Genomic DNA, 22,706 nt, shown 5'->3' on the forward strand with positions numbered 1-22,706 from the left:
CTTTGGAGTGGCTGCCCCAGGCAAGTCTTGAACACCACTGAGATTTCCCACAGTAAGTGTCTTTGTGTGTATTGTGGCAAAGAGGAGGAAGAAAGCTGAAATCGTTTATTGGCCTCTTTCCTATACCCTTCTTCCTCTTGTTCCTTTAAAAACAATTTAATGAAGGTAGAAGAACATTATAAAAAATATTTTTTCCACTGCACACATGCTCCTTTTTAGTCCTCATCACATTATATTCAAACCGTGCATTGTGCCTAGCTCCTTGCAGTAGATCAAGTGGGTGGCCCAAAAGATTTCTCCGGGCCCATGTCCTTCACAATATGACTCTTCAGCTCTTCCCCTGAAGCGATGGAGTTTATTCCCCATCTGCTCCACCCCTACCTCAAATCTGGGCTGTACTTTAGACTTACTTTTGGCCACCAGAACATGACAGAAGTGATTCTGCGTCAGTTCTGAGGCTATGTCTCAAGAGATCTTGTTCATTGCCCTTGACGTCTTGGATCCTCACCGTCATGTGAACGAGCTCAGGGTAAGCTGCCAGACGATGAGAGACCACATGAAAGGAATCCAAGTTGTCTCATTTGTCTTAGCCAAAGCGCTCCAGACTTGCCAGTGCCCTGTTGAATTGCCAGCTGATAACAGGTAAATGAGTAAGCTCAGCTAACATCAGTCAAGCCTGGCTTACACAAGAAAAACTATCCATTTGACTCAGAATCATGAACTAAATAAATGTGTGTTGTTGTATGCTGCTGTTTGCCATGCATTAATGCCAAGCATTATTATGGCAACACATAACTGCTATACCTCCCTACTAAATTTATTCACACAGACCTTAATATGGGACAGATGAATTAATAAATAAATAATGAGTGAATACATGAAATTGATACCATAAACTACATGCTACGATTTTAAAGGGATTCTGCCTCATTAAACACAGAAGAATTCTGAATTATCATCTTATGTTTTCCTAACTAGAAACTCTTCCTCTGCCTCAGCGCATCTTAGAATGCCTGACACTGACTGAGCATGTAGATCACTCTACTGACCTCAGGCAACCACTCAGCCAGCTGTGCTCACTCTGTCTCTGAGCCAAAGTTATGCAAGCAGAGGAACAGCACAGAGGAATGATGCAGGACTATAGGGTGTCTGCCCATTCTCGTCCCCAGATGTGCAAAGGGGGGGTGGTAGAGGTTGTTCACTGATGTTTCTGCCAAGAGTGGAGGGAAGAATGAATAAACAAGTATGCTTTGGAATGAAAGAAAAGAAAAAAGAAAACTTTTCTTCTCTCTCCCAGTCATGCACGCACACACACACACACACACACACACACACACACACTCAGCACAGATGTTGCCACACAACACATCAAAATTCCATAAAAACAAACAAAACTCTGTGATGAATACAATGGAATCTGCAGCCAAGGAGACCAGAAAATACTTGAGAAAATGTCTAGTAACTGGGCAGGACAGACACAGCTGTCTCGGAGGGCAGCACAGAGGCTCCAAATTTAGAGAAAGGGGGCATCTGTGTGAGCTGGAGAGCTAAGGAAGGCTACAGAAGTCTGACTTGACCCAAACTTTAGAGGCCCCGCTCAATGTGGCCAGATCTTGAGGTACAACTGTAAGTCTGGATGAAGATGCATCACAAAGCAAATAGAGGCTTGACCGTGAGACTACCATGGAAAATTTTCAGAGGAACCAAGTGGCTGCAAAAATCTTACATAAAAGAGTTATGGTAAGGTTAGATTGTATGGTGCTGCCATATCTTTCTGTGCGGATTTGGAGAAGTACAGGTAAAGAAAGAGTGGGGTGGTGATGTACTACAAGTATGAAGTGTTAAGGCTTCATTCTAAGGGCAAGGCATGTGATGCAATTAAAATGAAGTTACGCGAGTCAAAAATAGGGAGCATTTGGACAGAGGTTAAAATGGTCATACCGTACTGCTCTCTGCAAGCATTCAATAAACATAGACTCATAAAAATATACTTTTCCCTTGAGATCTTAGATTTATAGTGCATTTCCCTGGTTTTTAAACTCTCTAGAGTTGGTGAGACTTTCAAACCAATATTTACAAGGGAGCTCATGCTTCACACTCCATAACTTTTAGGGCTGGCAGAAGTGAGGGGGAGGGGAACACCTCTCTTTTCATCCCATCCCAACACAATAACGGATATAATCCTGCAGGAGTCTCTGAGCAAACAGCTGTGTTTAAACTCACATTTCCTTCTGTCACAGCCTGGTGATTCACGTTTCATTCCTCCTCCTACCTCCCTCCTTGAAACTGTAGTCCACAAGCTCACTGTTCCTGCCCACATCCCTCTTTTTTTTTTTTTAAGTAATCTCTATGCCCAACATAAAGCTTGAACTCACCACCCTCAGGTCAAGAGCTGCATGCTCTACTGACTGAGCCAGTCAGGCGTCCCTGCCCATGTCCCTCTTGTTTTTCCAATGGCAGATGGGTGGCTGGCTCATAAGAAGGTTCTTCTTAATACTGCTTCATTCATGGGGTTGGAAGCAAAGGCTTTCTCTTTTCTCTTCTCTCTCCTCAATGAGATGGGCAAATGTTGTTTTAGGGACCCCTAACCCTAAAGAACCCAGTGCTGCTTGAAGAGTTTGCTTTAATGCCTCTCCCTTTATAGCCTTCAAAAGAGCTTCTTCATCAGATTTAAGGTATGGTATGTCACTCAGTGAGCCAAACAAAAGCTGAATACAACTCACACTGACGTTTATGGTATTTTGTGCTTAATGACTCTTATACTACACTTCCTAAATTACTCTCATAAAAAAAAACTGAATTTGAAAAGCTATTTTTCTCAACTGCCACTAATACTCATCTCATTTTGTTCTGTTGCACAATTGAGCATGACAGATTTAGTCCCTGTTGATATGCTCAAATTTTTCCTTTCCTCCTGCTTTTCAGGCTACAATGTTTTCTTTTTGTTTTTGTTTTTTAAGCTGAGGGCAAACTAAATTTTCAACTACCTGTAACAATCTGATTTTTAAAATGTATCCTTCCAGTGGTTTTCTTTTGTACAGAAAAACAGACCATAGGCCTAAGACTGGTTTCAGAGTGTGCGATATAGAGCCAATCTTTGGATACTCCATCTGTCCTATGAACAAGGAAAAAGCAATTTGTTCTTTTTGCCCCAAAAGGAAGATTTGGTACTTCTGTGGTTGAGCAGTGCTAAGCCAGGGTTAAAATAAAAGCAGGGCACTTGTGTGCATATAAGATCAGGGCTTTGAAAATGTTACTATTTTATCTATTTTTACTTAGTGCCACGAACATTCTGCAATAAATATTTTTCAGGAAAGAAGCCCATGTAATAACCTAGCTCTTTAATCCGCAAGCCCCAGGCATTTTCATTAAGTCATTCAATACCAACAGCACTGACTGGACAAAAAAGCTGGGGCTTATAAACCAAAGTATCACTTCTATAGAAGGCTTATTCTAACTACTCTTATAAACACGGTCTTCGTTCAAAATCTGGGTTACCTACAAAGAGAGAGAAAAAACAAGAAAGGACAAGATAAGAAAAAGCAAATGTTATTATCTTAAAAAACAAAATAAGTATTCCGAAGGTGATGAAGGTAGTAGCAGAAGAGATCTGCTCCCAAATCTTTTTTTTTTTTTTTTGGATTTCAACTATAGTATTGAGTCCCTAAAAAGGACAAGAACTGGTATAACAAAAGCATGAGATACAGACAGTAGGTGCCTATTCTTACACATCTCATAAATTAATGAATTCATTTCTTCATTTTGAAAACGTTGATGAACAACTGCCACATTTTAGGCACTAGGCACAGTGCGACGTGCTAGAGCCACTGGGGTAAGTAAAACAGGATTCATACCCTCTAGTGCTCACAGTGGAAAGGAAGAAACAAATACATACAAACAATTATAATAAAATTCAAACTGTTGACAAAAGTGAATTATATTTGCGTTCATCTAGTTTTCTGTCATTACTCATTCAATCACTTATTCACTCATTCAACATGTATTGGGTCCTTTGTTTCAGGCGTTGTTCTTAGACATGGGAGATGAAAATGAACAGGATCATTAACAGGAGTTCTCTTACAGAAGGATGCCACTGAACACACGATTGACAATGCAGCGTGAGATGTGCTATTAACAGTAAGATAGTCACAGAAAATGGGGCAAATGACTGCCTATGTGAGCTGAGAAAAGCAGTGACAATGATCCTTCACTCAACTGATAGAAAACCCTAACCTGCAAAGTAAGGATTGTCTACAGATGAAAAAAGTGAGGGAACCTTTAAAGATGTAGCCTTTCTTATTTGTAAATATGCTCATTTTCTTCCTACATTTGCCTTACAATGTATTTCAGGATTAAGGGATAATCTGGCAAGCCATTCTTAACTTCAACCTTCTAGAGTGTCAGCCATGGAAGCAGCATAGGATTGACTATGCTTGGGAAACGATTAGACGTCAGGGAAAACGAGCTACGAGAACTTAACTGGAGGTTTCTATTATTAGAAATGGCATGGACCGGGAGGATGGGAAGACAGTGGAGTAGAAGGACCCTAAGGTCACATGTCCCATGGATACAACTAGATAACACTCACATCACTGTAAGTAACCCAGAAATAGACTCAAAGACTGTCAGAAAAAAACTCTACAACTAAGGTAGAGAAGAGAACACACTGACGAGGTAGGAAGGGCAAAGACGGTTTTTGAGCAAAACAGAGAACCACAGGTCAATATCCCTGATGAACACAGATGCAAAAATTCTAGCAAGCCAAATCCAGCAAAACATTAAAAAAAAAAATTATTCGTTACAATCAAGTGGGATTTATTCCCAGGATGCAAGGGTGGTTCAATATTAAAAAATCAAACAAAAAGCATTTGACAAAATACAATATCTATTCATGATTACAAACCTCAACAAAGTAGGTCTAAAGACAACATACCTCAACATAAAGTCCTTACGCTAAAATCTCACAGCAAACATCTTATTCAATGGGGAAAAACTGTTCCCCTAGAGTCAGGAACAAGACAAGGATGTCCACTCTCACCACTTTTATTCAAAATAGTATGGGGAAGTACTAGCAATAGCAATCAGACAACAAAGAGATTAAAGGTATCCAAATTTGTAAGGAAGAAGTAAAATTTTTACTATTTGCATATGGCTTTTACTATATGCATACGGCATATTATACACAGAAAACCTGAAAGACTCCACCAAAACACAACTAGAACTGATAAATGAATTCAGTAAAGTTGCAGGACACAAAATCAATGTATAGAAATCTGTTGCATTTCTGTATACCAACAATGAAGTAGAGGAGAAATTAAGAAAACAATTCGATTTACAATAGCACCAAAAATAATAAAATACCTAGGAATAAACCTAATCAAAGAGTTGAAAGACCTGTACTCTGAAAACTATAAATAAAACACTGATGAAAGAAATTCAAGATTGGGCAAAGAAATGGAAAGACATCTCATTCTCATGGGTTGAAAGAACAAATGTTGTTAAAATGTCTCTACTACTCAAAGCAATCTACACATCCAATGTAATCCCTATCAAAATGTCAACAGCATTTGTCACAGAACTAGAACAAATAATCCCAATATTTGTATGGAACCATAAAAGACCCCAACTGGCCAAATCAATCTTGAAAAAGAAAAACAAAACTGGAGGTATCACAGTTCCAGAATTCAAGTTATATTACAAAGCAGTAGTAATCAAAATAGTATGGTACTGGCACAAAAACAGACATGCAACCAATAGAACAGAACAGAAAACCCAGAAATGAACCTACAAACATACGGTCAATTAATCTTCAACAAAGCTGGAAAGAATATCCAACGGGAAAAAAGACAGTCTCTTCAACAAATAGTATTGAGGAAACTGGACAGCTACGTGCAAAAGAATGAAACTGGACCACTTTCTTACACCATACACACAAATAAACTCAAAATTGATTAAAGACCTAAATATGAGACCTGAAAACATAACAATCTTAGAAGAAAGCACAGGGAGCATTTTCTCTGACATCAGCCACAGCAACGCTTTTCTAGATGTTTCCTCAGGCAAGGGAAATAATAGCAAAAATCAACTATTGGGACTACATCAAAATTAAAAGCTTCTGCACAGAGAAGAAAATAATCAACAAAACTAAAAGGCAACCTACTGAATGGGAGATGATAGATACAAATGACATATTTGATAAAGGGTTAGTCCCCAAAATATATAAAAAACTGATACAACTCAACACCCAAAAAACAAATAATCCACTTAAAAAATGGGCAGAAGACATGAACAGACATTCCTCTAAAGAAGACATTCAGACATCCAACAGACATATGAAAAGATCATAATCACTGATCATCAGGGAAATGCAAATCAGAACTACAATGAGATATTACATCACACCTGTCAGAATGGCTAAAATCAAAAACACAAGAAACAACAGATGTTGGTGAGGATTTACAGAAAAAGAAACCCTCGTGTACCATTGATGGGAATGCCAACTGGTGCATCTGCTATGGAAAACATTACGGAGGTTCCTCAAAAAGTTAAAAATAGAACTACCCTAGGATTCAGTAATTGCACTACTGGGTATTTACCCAAAAAATACAAAAACAGTAACTCAAAGGGATACATGCACCCCTATGTTTATTGCAGCATTACTTACAGTAGCCACATCATGGAAGCCAAATTATGGAATGGGGCACCTGGTTGGCTCAGTCAGTTGAGCGACCGACTTCAGCTCAGGTCATGATCTTGCAGTTTGTGAGTTCGAGTCCCGTGTTGGGCTCTATGCTGACGGCTCAGGGCCTGGAGCCTGCCTCGGATTCTGTGTCTCCCTGTCTCTGTCCCTCCCCCGCTCATGCTCTGTCTCTGTCTGTCTCTCAAAAATGAATAAATGTTAAAAAACAATTATGGAAGTGCCTATCAATAGAGGAATGCATAAAGAAGAGGTGGTGTATATCTATAATGGAATATTATTTAGCCATAAAAAGGAATGAAAGCTTGCCATCTCCAACAACATGGATGAAGCTAGAGAGTATAAAGCTAAATGACATAGATCAGTCAGAGAAAAACAAATACCATATGATTCCACTCATATGTGGAATTTAAGAAACAAAACAGCAAAGGGGAAAAAAGAAAGAGAAGACAAACCAAAATTCTTTTTTTTTTAATTTAAATTCAAGTTAGTTAACATACAGTGAAGTACTGGTTTCCAGAGTAGAACCCAGTGATTCATCACTTCCAAATAACACCCAGTGCTCATCCCAACAAGTGCCCTCCTTAATGCCCATCACCCATTTAGCCCATCTCCCCACCCAGCTCGTCTCCAGCAATCCTCAGGTTGTTCTCTGTATTTAAGACTCTCATGGTTTGCATCCCTCTCTTTTTATCTTATTTTTCTTTCCCTTCCCCTATGTTCATCTGTTGTATTTCTGAAATTCCACACATGAGTGAAATCATGATATTTTTCCTTCTCTGACTTATTTCACTTAGCATAATACTCTAGTTCCATCCACATTGTTGCAAATGGCAAGACTTCATTCTTTTTGATCACCAAGTAATATTCCAGTGTGTGTGTGTGTGTGTGTGTGTGTGTGTGTGTGTGTGTGTACACACCACCTCTTCTTTATCCATTCATCAGTCGATAGACATTCGGGCTCTTTCTATAATTTGGCTATTGTTGACAGCAGTGCTATACATGTTGGGACGCATTCTTAACTACAGAGAACAAACTGATGGTTACCAGAGGAGATGTGGTTATGGAAATGGGTAAACTAGGTGATGAAAATTAAAGGATATATTTATCATGATGAGCACTGAGTGATAATTAGAATTGTTGAATCACTATACTGTATACCTGAAATTAATATAACATTGTATGTTAACGATACTGGAATTAAACAAACAGCTTCATAAAAAATAAATAAAAGAAATGGGACAAAGAGCCCATCAACCACATCTAAACTTTCCTTTAAAAAAAAAAGGATACCAAATTACACAAAGGAATGCATTATTTTAGCTTGTTTTTAATATTTTAGAATGAGCACTCTAATGTAGAAAAGGTCACCTTTTTTAATGTTTACTTATTTTTGAGACAGAGAGAGAGAGAGAGAGAGAGAGAGAGAGAGAGCATGAATGGGGGAGGGGCAGAGAGAGAGGGAGACACAGAATCGGAAGCAGGCTCCAGGCTCTGAGCCATCAGCCCAGAGCCTGACGTGGGGCTCAAACTCACGAACCATGAGATCGTGACCTGAGCTGAAGTCGGACGCTCAACCGACTGAGCCACCCAGGTGCCCCAAAAGGTCACCTTTTAAACCCATCATCTTCATGCTTCTTTACAGTATAGGAAACAGATTTGCAAAAAATATTTAGGACTAAGATAACCCATCCCCATTATTGCATTCCTTGAATGGTGAGGAGTAGCTTGCCATAGTGTGGGTGGGACGTGGAGTGGAAGGAAGGCAGTTAGTTTCCTTTCTTACACAGCTTTTTGTTTTATAGGGAACTAAAACCTGCTTTTCAACATTCCTATTATATAATTGGTTTCTCTGTGCTTATCACTAATTCTCTCCCATAATCTTCCAACGGAAGTATAAAACTCTTTCTAATACAGTGTAACAGGTTGTTAAATTGAAAATGCCAGCTAAGTCATTGTAATATACTACATATGAAATCTCCTATGCAAAAAATTTCAAACCAAAGTACAGATTTTAAGAGATACCAGAGAACCAGTTAGTTCCAAAACCACAGGAGGATACAGAAAGGTCAAGAGATTGGAAATGAAGATATGATTTCCAAAGAAGGGTGTGTGTTTGTGCATGCACACACACCCATGCACACTACTAGGCTCTGAGTTTCACTTTCTGTGAGGGAAAAAGGTGGGATGATAACCCTTGGCAAAAAGGGGCTTCAAAAAAGAGCTTAAAATGTCTTCCCTGGAGTGTGAGACATGAGATGATTGAGATCTGACAGGCAGGCAGGAGGGGCAGGTGGTGACTTATTTGGGCAATGAAGCAACATATTTCTGGGAGAGGAGCTGAGGATCTCATGGAGAGAACTAGCCTGGGGACATTTTTTGCCCTGCTCAAGAGGACTCTCTGGCAGGGCTACTGAGCTTCTAAAGGAAGAGGCAATAGGAAATGGTGGCTGCGTGGACAGATAAAGAAGCAGCCTCACGCTCCTGCTGCGGGTGCTGTAGCTGGGTGAGCACAGCTGGGGTGGGGGGCGTTCCTGCAGAACCCCCAGAGCAGCCCTAAGAGGAACACCAGCTCCAAACATCTTAACAGCAGAATCAGGGCTAATCTGAATTTTCTCCACTTTTCCCTTTCTCCCACCAAACTGCACTCCCCAAAACCCACAGCATCAGTAGTAACAGCTTGCAAGTGGCAAACAAGTGGTCGGCAAGCACAGAAAAAATCACCTGCCCCTCTCCCAGCGGCTGGTCTGCCTCAGTGCCAGGTGGAGACTGCATGATAAACCAAATGCATGACTGTAGTTATGGTTTAGTTATAGATCATGGATATTCTAATTTACATATTGAGAGCATATGTGAAATGGAAAGTTTCAAATTCAAAGGATCAAATTTCTGGTCTTTCTCTACAGACAATTTCATTTCTGCTTCAAACTGCCAATTCTTTCCTGACCTCATCTTTTCTAGTAAAATTGCTGAAAGCACATGGTATTGCCTATCACTCTTTTCCTAAACTTTTCCCCAAAGCTATAGGCTGAGTAGAAACATGGTCTGCTTTTCAAGTCTCCAGAGGACAGTTTTGCTAATTGTTTTCCTACGGCATGACAATAGAAGTTTATTTTTTGGCCCCATGAAATGTCTCTTTTTGATTGGCAGGTGGCTATGTTCCAAGCATCAAGCAGCACTTCAGAAATCCAGTCTCTTTCAATTTTATGGCTCTACCATCATCAACCTGTAGCTTCACAGGCTAGCAAATTCATTTCTGCATGAGCCTGACAGAAGGGGAAAGAACACAAAGCATCTTCTATCAGAATTTTTTTTGTGAACCAGGCCCCAAAATGTCATCAACCACTTTGTCTTGTGTTCCACTGGTCAGAACCCAGTCACATGGTCACATCTAACTCTAAGAGAGCCTGGGAAATGCAATATATATTTGTGCAAAGGAAGAAGAAACAGGCTTGGTGAACAACTAGACTGCTTCTGCCACTGGAGTGTTTTATTTTCTAAGAGTGAGCCAATTAGCTATGTGAACTTCTGGAGAATTTATCCAGAAGAAAGGAGGGGTGGGAGGAATCAATTACTGAAAAACTGTAAAAGAACAATGGGAGACAAAAATAGTGTTTTGATTACATCTCTAATTTGGGCTTGTTTGAAGCATAATTTTCAGCTGTCAAATGCACAACACCAGGTAATAGATCAGTTGTGTTTTTACTTTGAAAACATATCTCTTACAGACCTCTGGGTTGATTTTTCTAATCTGGACTGACTGTTCTCACATCTGTTACACAACTATCATCCTGACACTTTCTTCACCATCATCCAGACAAGGCCTTTACCTTGCTCCTGTTTTTAAATTTTTTTTAACGTTTATTTATTTTTGAGAGAGACAGACAGAATGCAAGTGGGGGAGGGACAGAGAGAGAGGGAGACCAGAATCCAAAGGAGGCTCCAGGATCTGAGCCTGACGCAGGGCTCAAACTCATGAACAATGAGATCATGACCTGAGCCGAAGTCAGATGCTTAGCCAACTGAGCCGCCCAGGCGCCCCTATCTTGTTCCTGTTTTGTAGCGTGTTTCACTCAGATCGGTGGACTCCCTCTCTTACTGTTTGATACCCTTTTTTTTTTTTTTATGGAAAACAACCTCTAGTAGTGTCCTGAGAAATAGTGCACAGAGGACTCATTTTTAGAGATCCTGCATATCTGAAAGTATTACTCTGCATTCCTAGTTGATGGAAAACTTGGCTGACGATGGATTTCTAGGCTCCAATTCATTTTTCCTCAGGATTTTGAAGGGGACTACTTCACTGTCTAACTACTATCTTTTGAATGGGCCCTGCTATTTCCATTCAGCTGCTCTTAGGATCTTCTTTGTATCCTTAGGGTTCTGCAATGTCATATTATGAGTTGATGTTGATTTTTTTTTTTATCATTCATTTCTGAGCACTTGGAGGACTCTTTTGATCCAGAAATTCATAGCTTTCAATACTTGGAAGTCTTCTCACATTGTTTTTTATGATTTTTTTCCTCCCTTTCTTTGCTTTTTGTTCTTTCTCAAAAACCTAATAGTTGAGGGTCTTGCCCTTGACCGGTCCACTAGCTTTTAAAAATATTTTCTTTCTTATTTGCTTTCTCTTTCTCTTTTTGTTCTAAATTTTTTGGAAGAGTCCCCACTTTACCTTTCATACTTCTATTAAATTATTTACTTCTGCTAAAAATATTATTATTTCTTAAGACTTTGGTATTCTCTCAATTTTTTTATACCTTCCTGCTATTGCTTGAAGAATAAAATACATTCCAAGTCCCTAAGAATATTAATGATTGTTTACTTTATCATTTTTTCTTCTGCTTCAATACTTTTTTTTCTTCTGAGTTCCTTTCATTTTAGTTGTCATCTATGACTTGTATATAAAATGCTTTCTTCATGTATCTAGTAGTCCTTGAATAACCATTCACATTGATAACTCTGATGGCAGAACAACCCATTTGGTGAGCCTCATTGCAAGGCGGTCAGGACCTAGGAATGTCAGAAAATGTAGATTTTTTTGTTCCTCTGGAGCCAATCAAGAACTCCAGGAAGGAATCTACTAATATATTGCCTGTTGGAGCTAAGTGACCACTGTCCACATTTTGCATAGAGAGAGAGATAAGTGCAAGGGGCTTATCAATATATAAAATTTAGATATTAATTTAAGTCCTCTTTTATCACTTTATCATTTCATCTTTCATTCTGCTATTTCTGATGTCCCCAGATCTAAACTTTCTCAGGTTTGATTTTTCTAGGGAGCAAACCTCCTGTGCTCTGCAAGAGATGAGAGAGGAATTGCATTATTGTGGGCAATACTACAAGGAATGAAGTAGTCCTTATATATATCTTCCATTTAACTTTATCTCCACTCTTACCTTTTTCCTTCAGAGGTATCTGGTGCCTTCTGGAGTTTTGTGACCTGCTTCATGGGGCCCCCCATCTGCAAGCAGTTAGCTTTTAGCTTTTTTCACTCTGCTCTTCCATCTGCCAAAATTTTGGGGACTTCCAAAAAAAATCTTACGTTAGCCTTGCCCTCTGGGTAATGCATCTTTTTAATTCTTTTAGTATCGTTTCGGTGGGGATTTGGTAGAGAAAAAAGGTAAGGTGTGTGCAATTAATCCGCCACATTTAACTACAAGCCTAATAACATTTTCAGATGTCTTTTTTCCTTCCCACACATATTACTATATCCTAGCATGTTTAAATTTCTAAGAGACAGGTGCACACATTTATAATAAAGCAGTCATTTCAATATTTCATAGCCTTTAAAAAGCAAAGAATAAAGAAATTTGTTGCCTAACCTTTGTCATTTAAGCTTGAATGGATATCCTCGAATGAAAACACAGGTTGTACTACAAACCCAAACAGTATTAAAATTGTATGATGCGACAGAATTGCCTGCAAGCTCAGTAGAAAAGGACATCTCCCCCAGTAGAGTTTTGTGATTTTTGTTGTTGTTGTTTTTTTGGGTTTTTGTTTCTTTGTTTGTTTTTGGCTTAGAAGTACTATGAAGTGTAATGGTGTATCTGCATGTCAGTCATCCATATATTTCTTTCATTAACTTTGTCAAATTCTGTTTTCAAAGAGCCCCGTTGTCCTTAAAGGCTAGCCTGCACTTGCTAGGAAACCAGCTTTGGCATTGTCTTTCCCAGTGGCCTCCTGTATGGATGCTGATGAGATGCAAAACAGAGACATCTAAAGGAATTTTTAGGAACTGAAATATTAACAGCTATCCTTAGGTCTGATTAATTCCCTTGGAAATACGGCATTGTGTTTATTATGAAGCTAGGAAATGTCGCTTTGTAAAATTAAATCCAAAGCCAAAATAATCTGCCTTTGGAAGCAGAGTTACTGGAACAAAAATATCAAAATTCACTTATTTGCCCTAAAGTTACTGGAAGGAAATAGACTTTCACTAAGCTATTTCTATTCATATTATATTTTGGTTTTTATTGTATTTGTCTGTAGTCCTATGTGTTATACAGGTAACAAAACAGTCAACATAAATAAGTAAATTAATGAACAATTAATTGATTGAATTATATTCTGGAGAAACAGAATTCAGGTATTTTCTTGGATTGATTCTTCTTTAATAATTCCCAGTTTTCACCCTTTGACTTGATGGGGCTTAGAGAAGGTATGACAGAATTGTTTGTGCAAATTTAAAATGTTAATACACACAATAATGGCATTTCTCCCAGGAGCTTTATTTTCCCAAATGGATAAGAAGTAATAACGAAATTTAAATCTTCTTTTCAAAGACATTTAGATAATGTCTTCTTGTTTGACAAGCTCTGAGTTGTTAAAAGCTTTTCTCTAAGCCATCTAATTGCCATAAAATAGCTCTGTTTGAATTACTTTTCCTGGAAAGCCAAGGCCTAGTTCCAAGGCCATGAGAAAGTCAGCTTCCTTAATGTGAAGTTAAAAAATAAATATAAGAAACAACTGCAAACCATATGACAGATTTTCTTTTAAGGCATATGTGCTTCATCTATTTCTGTGAATGTATTTTTTCCTTTTTCTTTTTAAGTCAATAAGTACATTCTATTTTGAAAAAGAGAGAGAAACAGGGAAATAACAAGAAATGGAAGATAATACCCAAAGCTGGTTTCCTAGCAAGTTCTATCTGTCCTTTCATTCTTTGAAGACAGAATTTGACAAGCTATCTGTGTTGGCTACTATTCTGGGTTGTAAAGTCTTAATTATTATATGACAAGTGATAAAACATATTAGATGTCAGAGCCTCTTTGAAAACCAGTGAGAATTTTACTATACTTTTGAATTAGTTTAAAACTTCGAGCCCCACGTCAGGCTCTGTGCTGACAGTTCAGGGCCTGGAGCCTGCTTCAGATTCTGTGTCTCCCTCTCTCTCTGCCCCTCCCCTGCTCATGCGCGCTCTCTCTCTCTCTCTCCCCCCCTCTCTCTCAAAAATAAATAAAAGTATTTAAAAAAAATTTTTAAACAAAATTATGTATTTTTAAGGACCCTCTTTAGTTCAGACCAAATTTATCTAAAACTGTCCTTAATGGATTGAACATAATTAGTGTTTACAAAACTACGATTAAAATTATTATTTAGGGGTGCCTGGGTGGCTCAGTTGGTTAAGCGTCTGACTCTTGATTTCGGCTCAGGTCATGATCTCTTAGTTTGTGAGCTGAGCCCTGCGTCAGGCTTTGTGCTGACAATGCAGAGCCTGCTTGGGATTCTCTCTGCTCGTGCTCTCTCTCTCTCTCTCTCTCTCTCTCAAAATAAATAAATAAACTTCTTAAAATCTTTTAATAAAACTACTATTTAGAAGAACACTATAGGAGCACCTGGGTGGCTCAGTCAGTTAAACGTCCAACTTCAGCTCAAGTCATGATCTCGTGGTTCACAAGTTCGAGCCCTGCGTCCGGCTCTGTGCTGTCAGCTCAGAGCCTGGAGCCTGCTTCAGATTCTGTGTCTCCCTCTCTCTCTGTCCCTCATCTGCTCACACTCTGTCTCTCTCTCTCAAAAATAAACATTTAAAAAAATTTATATCACTATATATGAAGAATAACAATAATGATAAAAATTTTAACTGTTATTAAAAACAAAACCTCTTGTACATGTTAACCTAAATAAACTACTTCTATATAAACTTCAAAGTAATAAAACTGAATTTCTTTGAAAGCATTTTGTAATTCAAAATGTCTACTGTTCTAATATCTTTTCAATTATTGTTTTTTTAAATCAATGAGATTTTACAGCATTGGTTCAGTGCATATTTTTATGTGATTGCCTCTCTGCATTAAGAACTCTTGAAGGATGTGTTAAGGTCTATTTAACTCACTATATTGACTAATCGAATTGTAGCTTAATATATGTTGTGCATAACAATTAAAGTGAACACAAGAGATTAAAGTGACTAAGTTGTCCAACTAAATAGGTAATTAATCCCCAATCTTACTAATATTTGTTTTTTTAACATCTCTCACATCATGCCCTAGCATTCTCTTTTTGACACTCATGATCCAGGCTCCCATTAGTTCTTCAAGACTTCGTGCCACATCTCCTTGCATAAACTTTCTTGCACATCCCACTAGGATCAACCCAAATCTATACTGTGTAATTGTCCTTCCACGATAGTATTCCCCTTGTAGTCATCTTCAGTGGCTCTTCATGGCCTACAGGATACATTCAGTCTCCTGAGTCTAGCATCTCTGATCCTCAATTACTGATGTCCCAAACTATGTTCCTAACTTTATCCTCACACCCAATTCTAAAATTTCTCTCACTCATTTCTTTCTGGCTAAGCCTGTATATTCCACTGTCCCCCAAACAAGTCACAGATATAATTCAGCTGGTTCTTATGTTATACAACTTTGTGGATCAGCCAGATCAAGGGCGCTGCCTGCGAAACAAGAGGACGTCACCCTTTCTTCCTACTCTTTATGAATATCCTTGATTTTTTGGTTCAAAGGGGTGGGGAGGAGTATAGAATTGCCTCGACTCTAATTTGTGCTGCTACCTGCAACTCTGGCATCCCAGACCATCAGATGTTGCATTATCTTTCCTTAGTTGTACTCCACAATCCCTCACGCCCACCTTTCCAAACCACCACCACCCACCCCCTGCCATGTTGCTGGTCAGACCCACAGCCCACTTCCTGTGCAGGCTCCCTTACACTTGGGACTAACCTGCTCTTGATCATCAATAACACAGTGGTATCAAACCTCTCCACCACAACTCTCTAGAACTCCTTAATGTCCCCTGTGTTTGTGTCCCTGATCAAGGGAAAAATTCCTAGCCTTCCATGCACCCCAGTCTTTCACTGGCAATCAAAGAGAAGAGGATTCTCAGCAGAATCACTGGAGGATACGTTTTGTTCAGTTTTACAATACTATCCAGGAAACATAGGGTCAGTGTCAAGGTAGGATCAAGTACAAACTCATGTTATGCTCTGAATGACTGTGCCAGCCTCCTTTCTTATGATGATTTTCTTGCTGCTATTATTTTGAAAGAAAGAGAGAGAGAAAGAACAGGGGAGGGGCAGAAAGAGCACAGAGTGCAACATGGGGCTCAACCCCACAAACCACGAGATCATGACCTGAGCTGAAATCAAGAGCTGGACACTCACCCGACTGAGCCACCACATCACTCTTATGATGAATTTTTTTCTCTCATGAACTGCATAGCTCCTCCCTGCTTCCCCTTGAGTCCACCAATCCATACACATAACACTTCTGTCATTAAATCAATAAATTAAATCCTGCATTTCTAATTTAAAATGGTATGACAGGGGCGCCTGGGTGGCTCAGTCAGTTAAGCATCTGACTCTTGATTTTGGCTCAGGTCGTGATCTCATGGTTTGTGAGACTGAGCTCCGTATCAGATTCTGTGCTGATGTTGTAGAGCTTGCTTGGGATTCTCTCTCCTTCTCTCTCTGACCCTCCCCCACTCATGTTCTCTCTCCCTCTCTCTCTCTCTCTCTCTCTCTCTCAATAAATAAACATTATAAATACATAAATACTACGACAACTCAATATATAAACTCATTCTTCAATCCTACTACATAATAAGTTAGAACACCCAACACAATTTTCTAGATGTGTCCTTTATGTTCCCCTTTATTTTCACTTATGTTCTTTGGTTCTGTGGTTGCAAGGAACAGAAGCTCAGTCAAATGTCAGAAAGCCCACAAACCAGACCCCAAAAAAGATAGGACAGGATGGTGGGATGGTTTGGGACTCAAGGTGGCTCCAAGGGCTTCAGCAAAAGCTACTCATAGATGTTCATTAAAATTCAGCCATTGGTATCACTGCACTTTTCCATGTCTCTGGTCCCTTCTTCCTATATTATGACCCACCACTTCTAATCCAGTGCTTCTCAAACCATCTACGGTCCAGGAATGCTTCCCCCCACTGCTCCCCAGTCCATCATGGACCAATGCTTTTATAAAACACAAACTTATATATTTGGATGTCACTATAATGTTACATCACTCTACAGTACAAAAGCTTAGCTTCCTCTTTTTTCCTTTGGCTTAGCACACAGGCCAGTACTGACACCCATACCACACTTCCTGCAGCACTGCGTCCATCTGCTTTCTTTTAGTTTCTGATCCCTCATACCATTGGGCTGCAAGTGGCCCATCATTGTCTCCCCACCCTTTCTTACTTTCCAACCCTTAAATTCTGCCCCTCCCCCACCTGCTAAGTGCCCTGCCCCTCTTAGGTGACAATCTAAAGGAAGGAAATTATATCAACTCATGTCATCTTTTCTGCTGTGCCCTATGGCTGCTCTGGGTTCACTCCAATAACGTGGAGTGGATAAGTGGCACCGCAGGGCATGACACACGGATGACCAAGGAGCACCCCTTCAGAGACATAGATGTGGCACGGATACCCGGCTTGGCCCATATTTTTAAATTTTTTTTTTTTTTTTATTTTCAACGATTATTTATTTTTGGGACAGAGAGAGACTGAGCATGAACGGGGGTGGGGCAGAGAGAGAGAGGGAGACACAGAATCGGAAACAGGCTCCAGGCTCTGGGCCATCAGCCCAGAGCCCGACGCGGGGCTCGAACTCACGGACCGCGAGATCGTGACCTGGCTGAAGTCGGACGCTTAACCGACTGCGCCACCCAGGCGCCCCTTGGCCCATATTTTTAGAGTTTTTTAAATTAGTGCAGTTTCTTATAAGAGGACAATAAAGAGCAATCTAAAATATCTGTTACCAGATTGAGTCTTAGTTAAGTAATAAATGTAATTTTTCTCTCATTTGGAAGAGCTGACTGTTCTGTGCCTTCCCTGGGCAAGCTGGAGGTGCTGAGCTGCTGTGGTAAGTGACTGTCAGAGTGGTGATGCACATGTAATTCCTGGTGCTCACCTTAATTGGATGTACCATTAATCTTTGCTCACTAATATGACCTGAAGTCAGGAATGAGTAAACACATTCTTCCCAGAGAGCACAGTATTTTTTTTAATCTACTTTCTCTGTGGTAGGTTCCAGGGAGACTGATTTAGAATTAAGTTTCTTATAAGGAAAAAATAAGTAAAAAGGGCCTCAAGAATTTTCCTCTTCTCCTGCCCCCTTCTGGTCTGTATAGTCACGGTAAGAAAAGAGAAAGGGTAGCAAAAGACCTCAGAAAAAGCAGTAGACGGCACCTACCAAGAACAAAACATCCAGAATTCAGAAACTCACCCATAGTCAACTACCAACTCCAGGTACATAACAGAGGCCCTAGTAGACACAGTGCAGAAGTCTTCAACAAGATTGCAGTCATTCACAAGCAAGATGCTCATTAGAATCACCCTGTCCTAGACCTATGAAGTCAGATTTCTAGGAACGGGTAGTTAGGAAATACATTCCATATTCCGGGGGGAAAAGTCCTATGTGACACCTTTTATGGAACTATCAGTTCCTGTGAATTATTTTTAGCTTTTTCTTCCAGGCTTTAAGGATGCTCATTTGGATAATAAATTACACGGTCATCCTGGTATGAGCACTGTATTTTTCAGATACTTGCCAGGTGACCTTCATTTGTGCCCAGGATTACAGCCACTAATTTAGTCCAAATGTCTCATCTCGAAGGAAAAAGCAATGGTCGCCAGAATTTTTTTTTTTTAATCTGACTAAAGTCACCAGGTAGTTAGCATTTCACACTCTAATATCACATTTGCCTCACAGATCCTATCCTTCCCGCCCAGGAGGACACTGACAATTCCCTCCGAAGCAAAGAAAAGAAAATTTCCTCTACCCTCTCTTTCTTCCTGACCTCTCCTCTCTAGGTATAAAACCAGCTTTCTGGTTCCAGCACCATCGCGAACAGACAGGTGGAAGGGAACTATTACTGACTGACGGTGTCGACATGCTAGATACTAGTCAATTTAAATGCAGAGTGGTGAGGCCAAGTTCAGGATACCTCCCCACCATCACACACTTCCCCCAGCCCCCATTATCCACTCCCTAGTCTTTTATGCTAGGGCCAAAGGGCCAGTTGTCCTCCAGGGAAAAGAGCTAGTACTGCATTCCACCATATTTGCCTGTTCAACTGAAACAAGAGTCTAGGGAGATGAGCTTCTAAAAGAATTTACACTTGGGGCGGGGGAGGGGGGGGGAAGGAAATGAGTAGGACTCAACAAGGGAAGCGAGTACAGAGGGAGGAGTAAAATGCTGCATGGTGTGTGCATTGCAAATGCTGCATTTGCTAACCCTGCACCTTTGTCCATTCTTGCGAGGTTAGCACTGTTGACCCAACTCCATGCCATTGCTACAGGAGTCTTTGTATGGGAAATGGTTTTACTCCCTCTGGTGTGGCATTCACAAAAACATCAAACACCTTGGCCTCTTAAGATTCCTCCTTACATACTTGGTGTTACTGCCACAGCACACCCTTTGCCAGGAAAACTGGTGTTTTTCACCCCATGGCACATACTGGGCAAAATTTCTGGGGTTGATCCCAGGCCATCGGTTGAGCCTCCTTGCCCTTATGAGAGTTCCCTTCTGAGATATAGGGTGTCTGTCTGCAAGAAGGTGTCAGTCAAGATCACCTAACCCATTATTCATTCAGGCATTAGTTATATAGAGAAATGTTTGAAAACAGATACTGAAAAATATTAATTCTTTTCCTCTAGGGAGACTCTTGGGTCAATGAAAACAGGCTTACTTCCTACTCTGCTACCTTCTCTGCTTACCTCTTGAAAGAAGTAGCCTTTGACAAGCCATAAAAAAACTCCTATGAAACTCTGTGCCTAGAGTGCTGGTTCATACTCCCTTTTCCTTTACATTTGATTATCTACATGGGGCCAAACATCACTGTACAAAAAACAACAACAGGGGCGCCTGGGTGGCACAGTCGGTTAAGCGTCCGACTTCAGCCAGGTCACGATCTCGCGGTCCGTGAGTTCGAGCCCCGCGTCGGGCTCTGGGCTGATGGCTCAGAGCCTGGAGCCTGTTTCCGATTCTGTGTCTCCCTCTCTCTCTGCCCCTCCCCCGTTCATGCTCTGTCTCTCTCTGTCCCAAAAATAAATACACGTTGAAAAAAAAAAATTAAAAAAAAAAAACAAACAAACAACAACAACAACAACAACAACAAAACCAGCACCAACAAATGTCCATAGCAAAACTTTAGCAGGCTTTAAGTGGTAGCTTCCTCCACTGAAGTTCTAACTAAATAAGGGCTGCCAGAAAAATTACAGGGTGCTCAGTTAAACTTGAAATGCAGATAAAAAAAAAATTAGTGCAATAGTTGGAACACACTCATACTAAACAAAGTATTTGTTGCTGTTTCTCTGAAATTCAAATTGAACTAAATATTCTGTATTTTTATTTGCTAAATCTCACAAGAATAACTGAAATCTCTACCACCACATACACTCCCCAACCCCATCCACTCATACTTGTCCAAATCACATATCCCACAGTAGGAGCAGAACAAGAATGTGAACAAGCTCAAGTTCAGAGAGCAAAAATATTTTCCTCTGGCTTCTGGACTGCTGTGTAAAGACTTTTCTTAGGAAGAAGGACAATGTGGAGAGGAAAGGGAGTGTTAGTTTTGGAAGTTCTGCCTGGGTGCAGAAATTCATGCTAGTTCCACGCTAACTTCTACCCTTGGCTTCCTCACAATAAGTGTCCACTGAAATTCTCCCTCTGTAGGATATCCTCTATTGAGGTACTATTTTATGCTACCAACCTCTGCCTCGGCAAACAAAACAAGGCTACGTGAATCTAGTCTTATACTTCATAAACCATAATTATTCTTTTAAGAATGCTATTTTGAGGGATGTGAAACCTCATAAAAGAACATCTGAGATAAACCATTAATAGTTATGATATTAGAGGGGCGCCTGGGTGGCTCAGTTCATTCAGCATCCAGCTTTGGCTCAGGTCATGATCTCACGGTTCATGGGTTCAAGCCCCGCATCGGGCGCTGTGCTGACTGACAGTTCAGAGGCTGGAGCCTGGTTTGGATTCTACGTCTCCCTCGCTCTCTGCCCCTCCCCCGCTTCCCCTCTTCTCAAAATAAACATTAAAAAATAGTTATGAAAATAAGTATTTTTCAAATAGTTACTTGAAAATTTAATTTGAACAGGTCAACTTGATGTTATTCTGTTTTTGTATGAAGGCACATGAATGCACCCCCACATAAACATATAATTGCTGTTACTAATCTTTGTAGCCATGAAGCCAAATGTTCAGGTGTCACTTGAATGATAAATCACTCCAAGCCTTGCTCAATAGATATCTTTTAAAATGGCTAAATCAGGACTTGGATTCATACAGAACATGTGCACAGATAGCATACAGACAGTGTTGACTTCCTGCCTGCCATTACTCAGGAATATCCTGGATCGCATCCCAGATGCTGGCCTTTGCCTTGATGGATGCTCTGTTTCTAACTGCACAACATAATGTAATCTCTAGTCCACCTCACAAACTCATCACATTCATGTGTTCTTAGGTACCTGTCAAACATTGGATAATATGCTCAGGCTCGTATTCCCAGACTTGGTTATAACCCAAATCCTTCTTTTTTTTTTTTTTTCTCAATATATGAAATTTATTGTCAAATTGGTTTCCATACAACACCCAGTGCTCATCCCAAAAGGTGCCCTCCTCAATACCCATCACCCACCCTCCTCTCCCTCCCACCCCCCATCAACCCTCAGTTTGTTCTCAGTTTTTAAGAGTCCCTTATGCTTTGGCTCTCTCCCACTCTAACCTCTTTTTTTTTTTTCCTTCCCCTCCCCCATGGGTTTCTGTTAAGTTTCTCAGGATCCCAAATCCTTCTAACTAGAGGTACAGCACTTGTTAATAATCACTTCTATATTAAATTTATCATTATTAAATTTTTTTTTCAACGTTTATTTTTTTTGGGACAGAGAGAGACAGAGCATGAACGGGGGAGGGGCAGAGAGAGAGGGAGACACAGAATCGGAAACAGGCTCCAGGCTCTGAGCCATCAGCCCAGAGCCCGACGCGGGGCTCGAACTCCCGGACCGCGAGATCGTGACCTGGCTGAAGTCGGACGCTTAACCGACTGCGCCACCCAGGCGCCCCAAATTTATCATTATTAAAATTGCAATAAACTATGTTATATTCTAAGTGAGTAGAAGCTCATACACTGAGCAGAAAATTGTTCACCTTTAAGAGTAGACCAACTCTTTCATGCCATGAGCAGCCTTTATACGTGTGTGTGTATGATTAAATAACAAGTAAGTAACACTTATCACCTGTGCTAAGCTTTTCAGTTCACTACAGAATATTCTTCTGAAAATCTGGCAAATTATCAGTCTGCAGAAACTACCAGGATTAGTGGGGTTGGAGAACCAAATGGCTGGTGATGCATACCTAGAGCTACTACCTTCTCATTCCTGCTCAGGTTCACTCTGTTGGAAGGGCCTCCTGTCTTACCGCATATATTCCTCTAATCGGCATTCTCACTTCCAGGCAGAAGGAGCTGGGCACATACACATCATGATTCTCATCAGCTAAAATTTGACCCCTCATCCGCAAAACATCCAAA

The 22,706-nt window shown here is 40.2% G+C and overlaps 2 long non-coding RNA genes across 3 annotated transcripts in view; one reads left to right on the forward strand and one right to left on the reverse strand.

Annotated features, from left to right (window-relative positions):
- LOC147581737 (uncharacterized) overlaps positions 1–22,706 on the reverse strand; it is a 234,449-nt gene that overhangs the window by 185,979 nt on the left and 25,764 nt on the right. The gene's annotated exons all lie outside the window — the stretch shown is intronic.
- LOC147581738 (uncharacterized) lies at positions 1,465–10,385 on the forward strand. Its single transcript, XR_015250201.1, has 2 exons — positions 1,465–1,740; positions 9,848–10,385. It is a non-coding gene; the product is annotated as an uncharacterized LOC147581738 (long non-coding RNA).

The sequence above is a fragment of the Puma concolor genome, chromosome B1 (genome assembly GCF_028749965.1).
Source record: "Puma concolor isolate L17-30 chromosome B1, mPumCon1.1.hap2, whole genome shotgun sequence".
Taxonomy (NCBI): domain Eukaryota; kingdom Metazoa; phylum Chordata; class Mammalia; order Carnivora; family Felidae; genus Puma; species Puma concolor.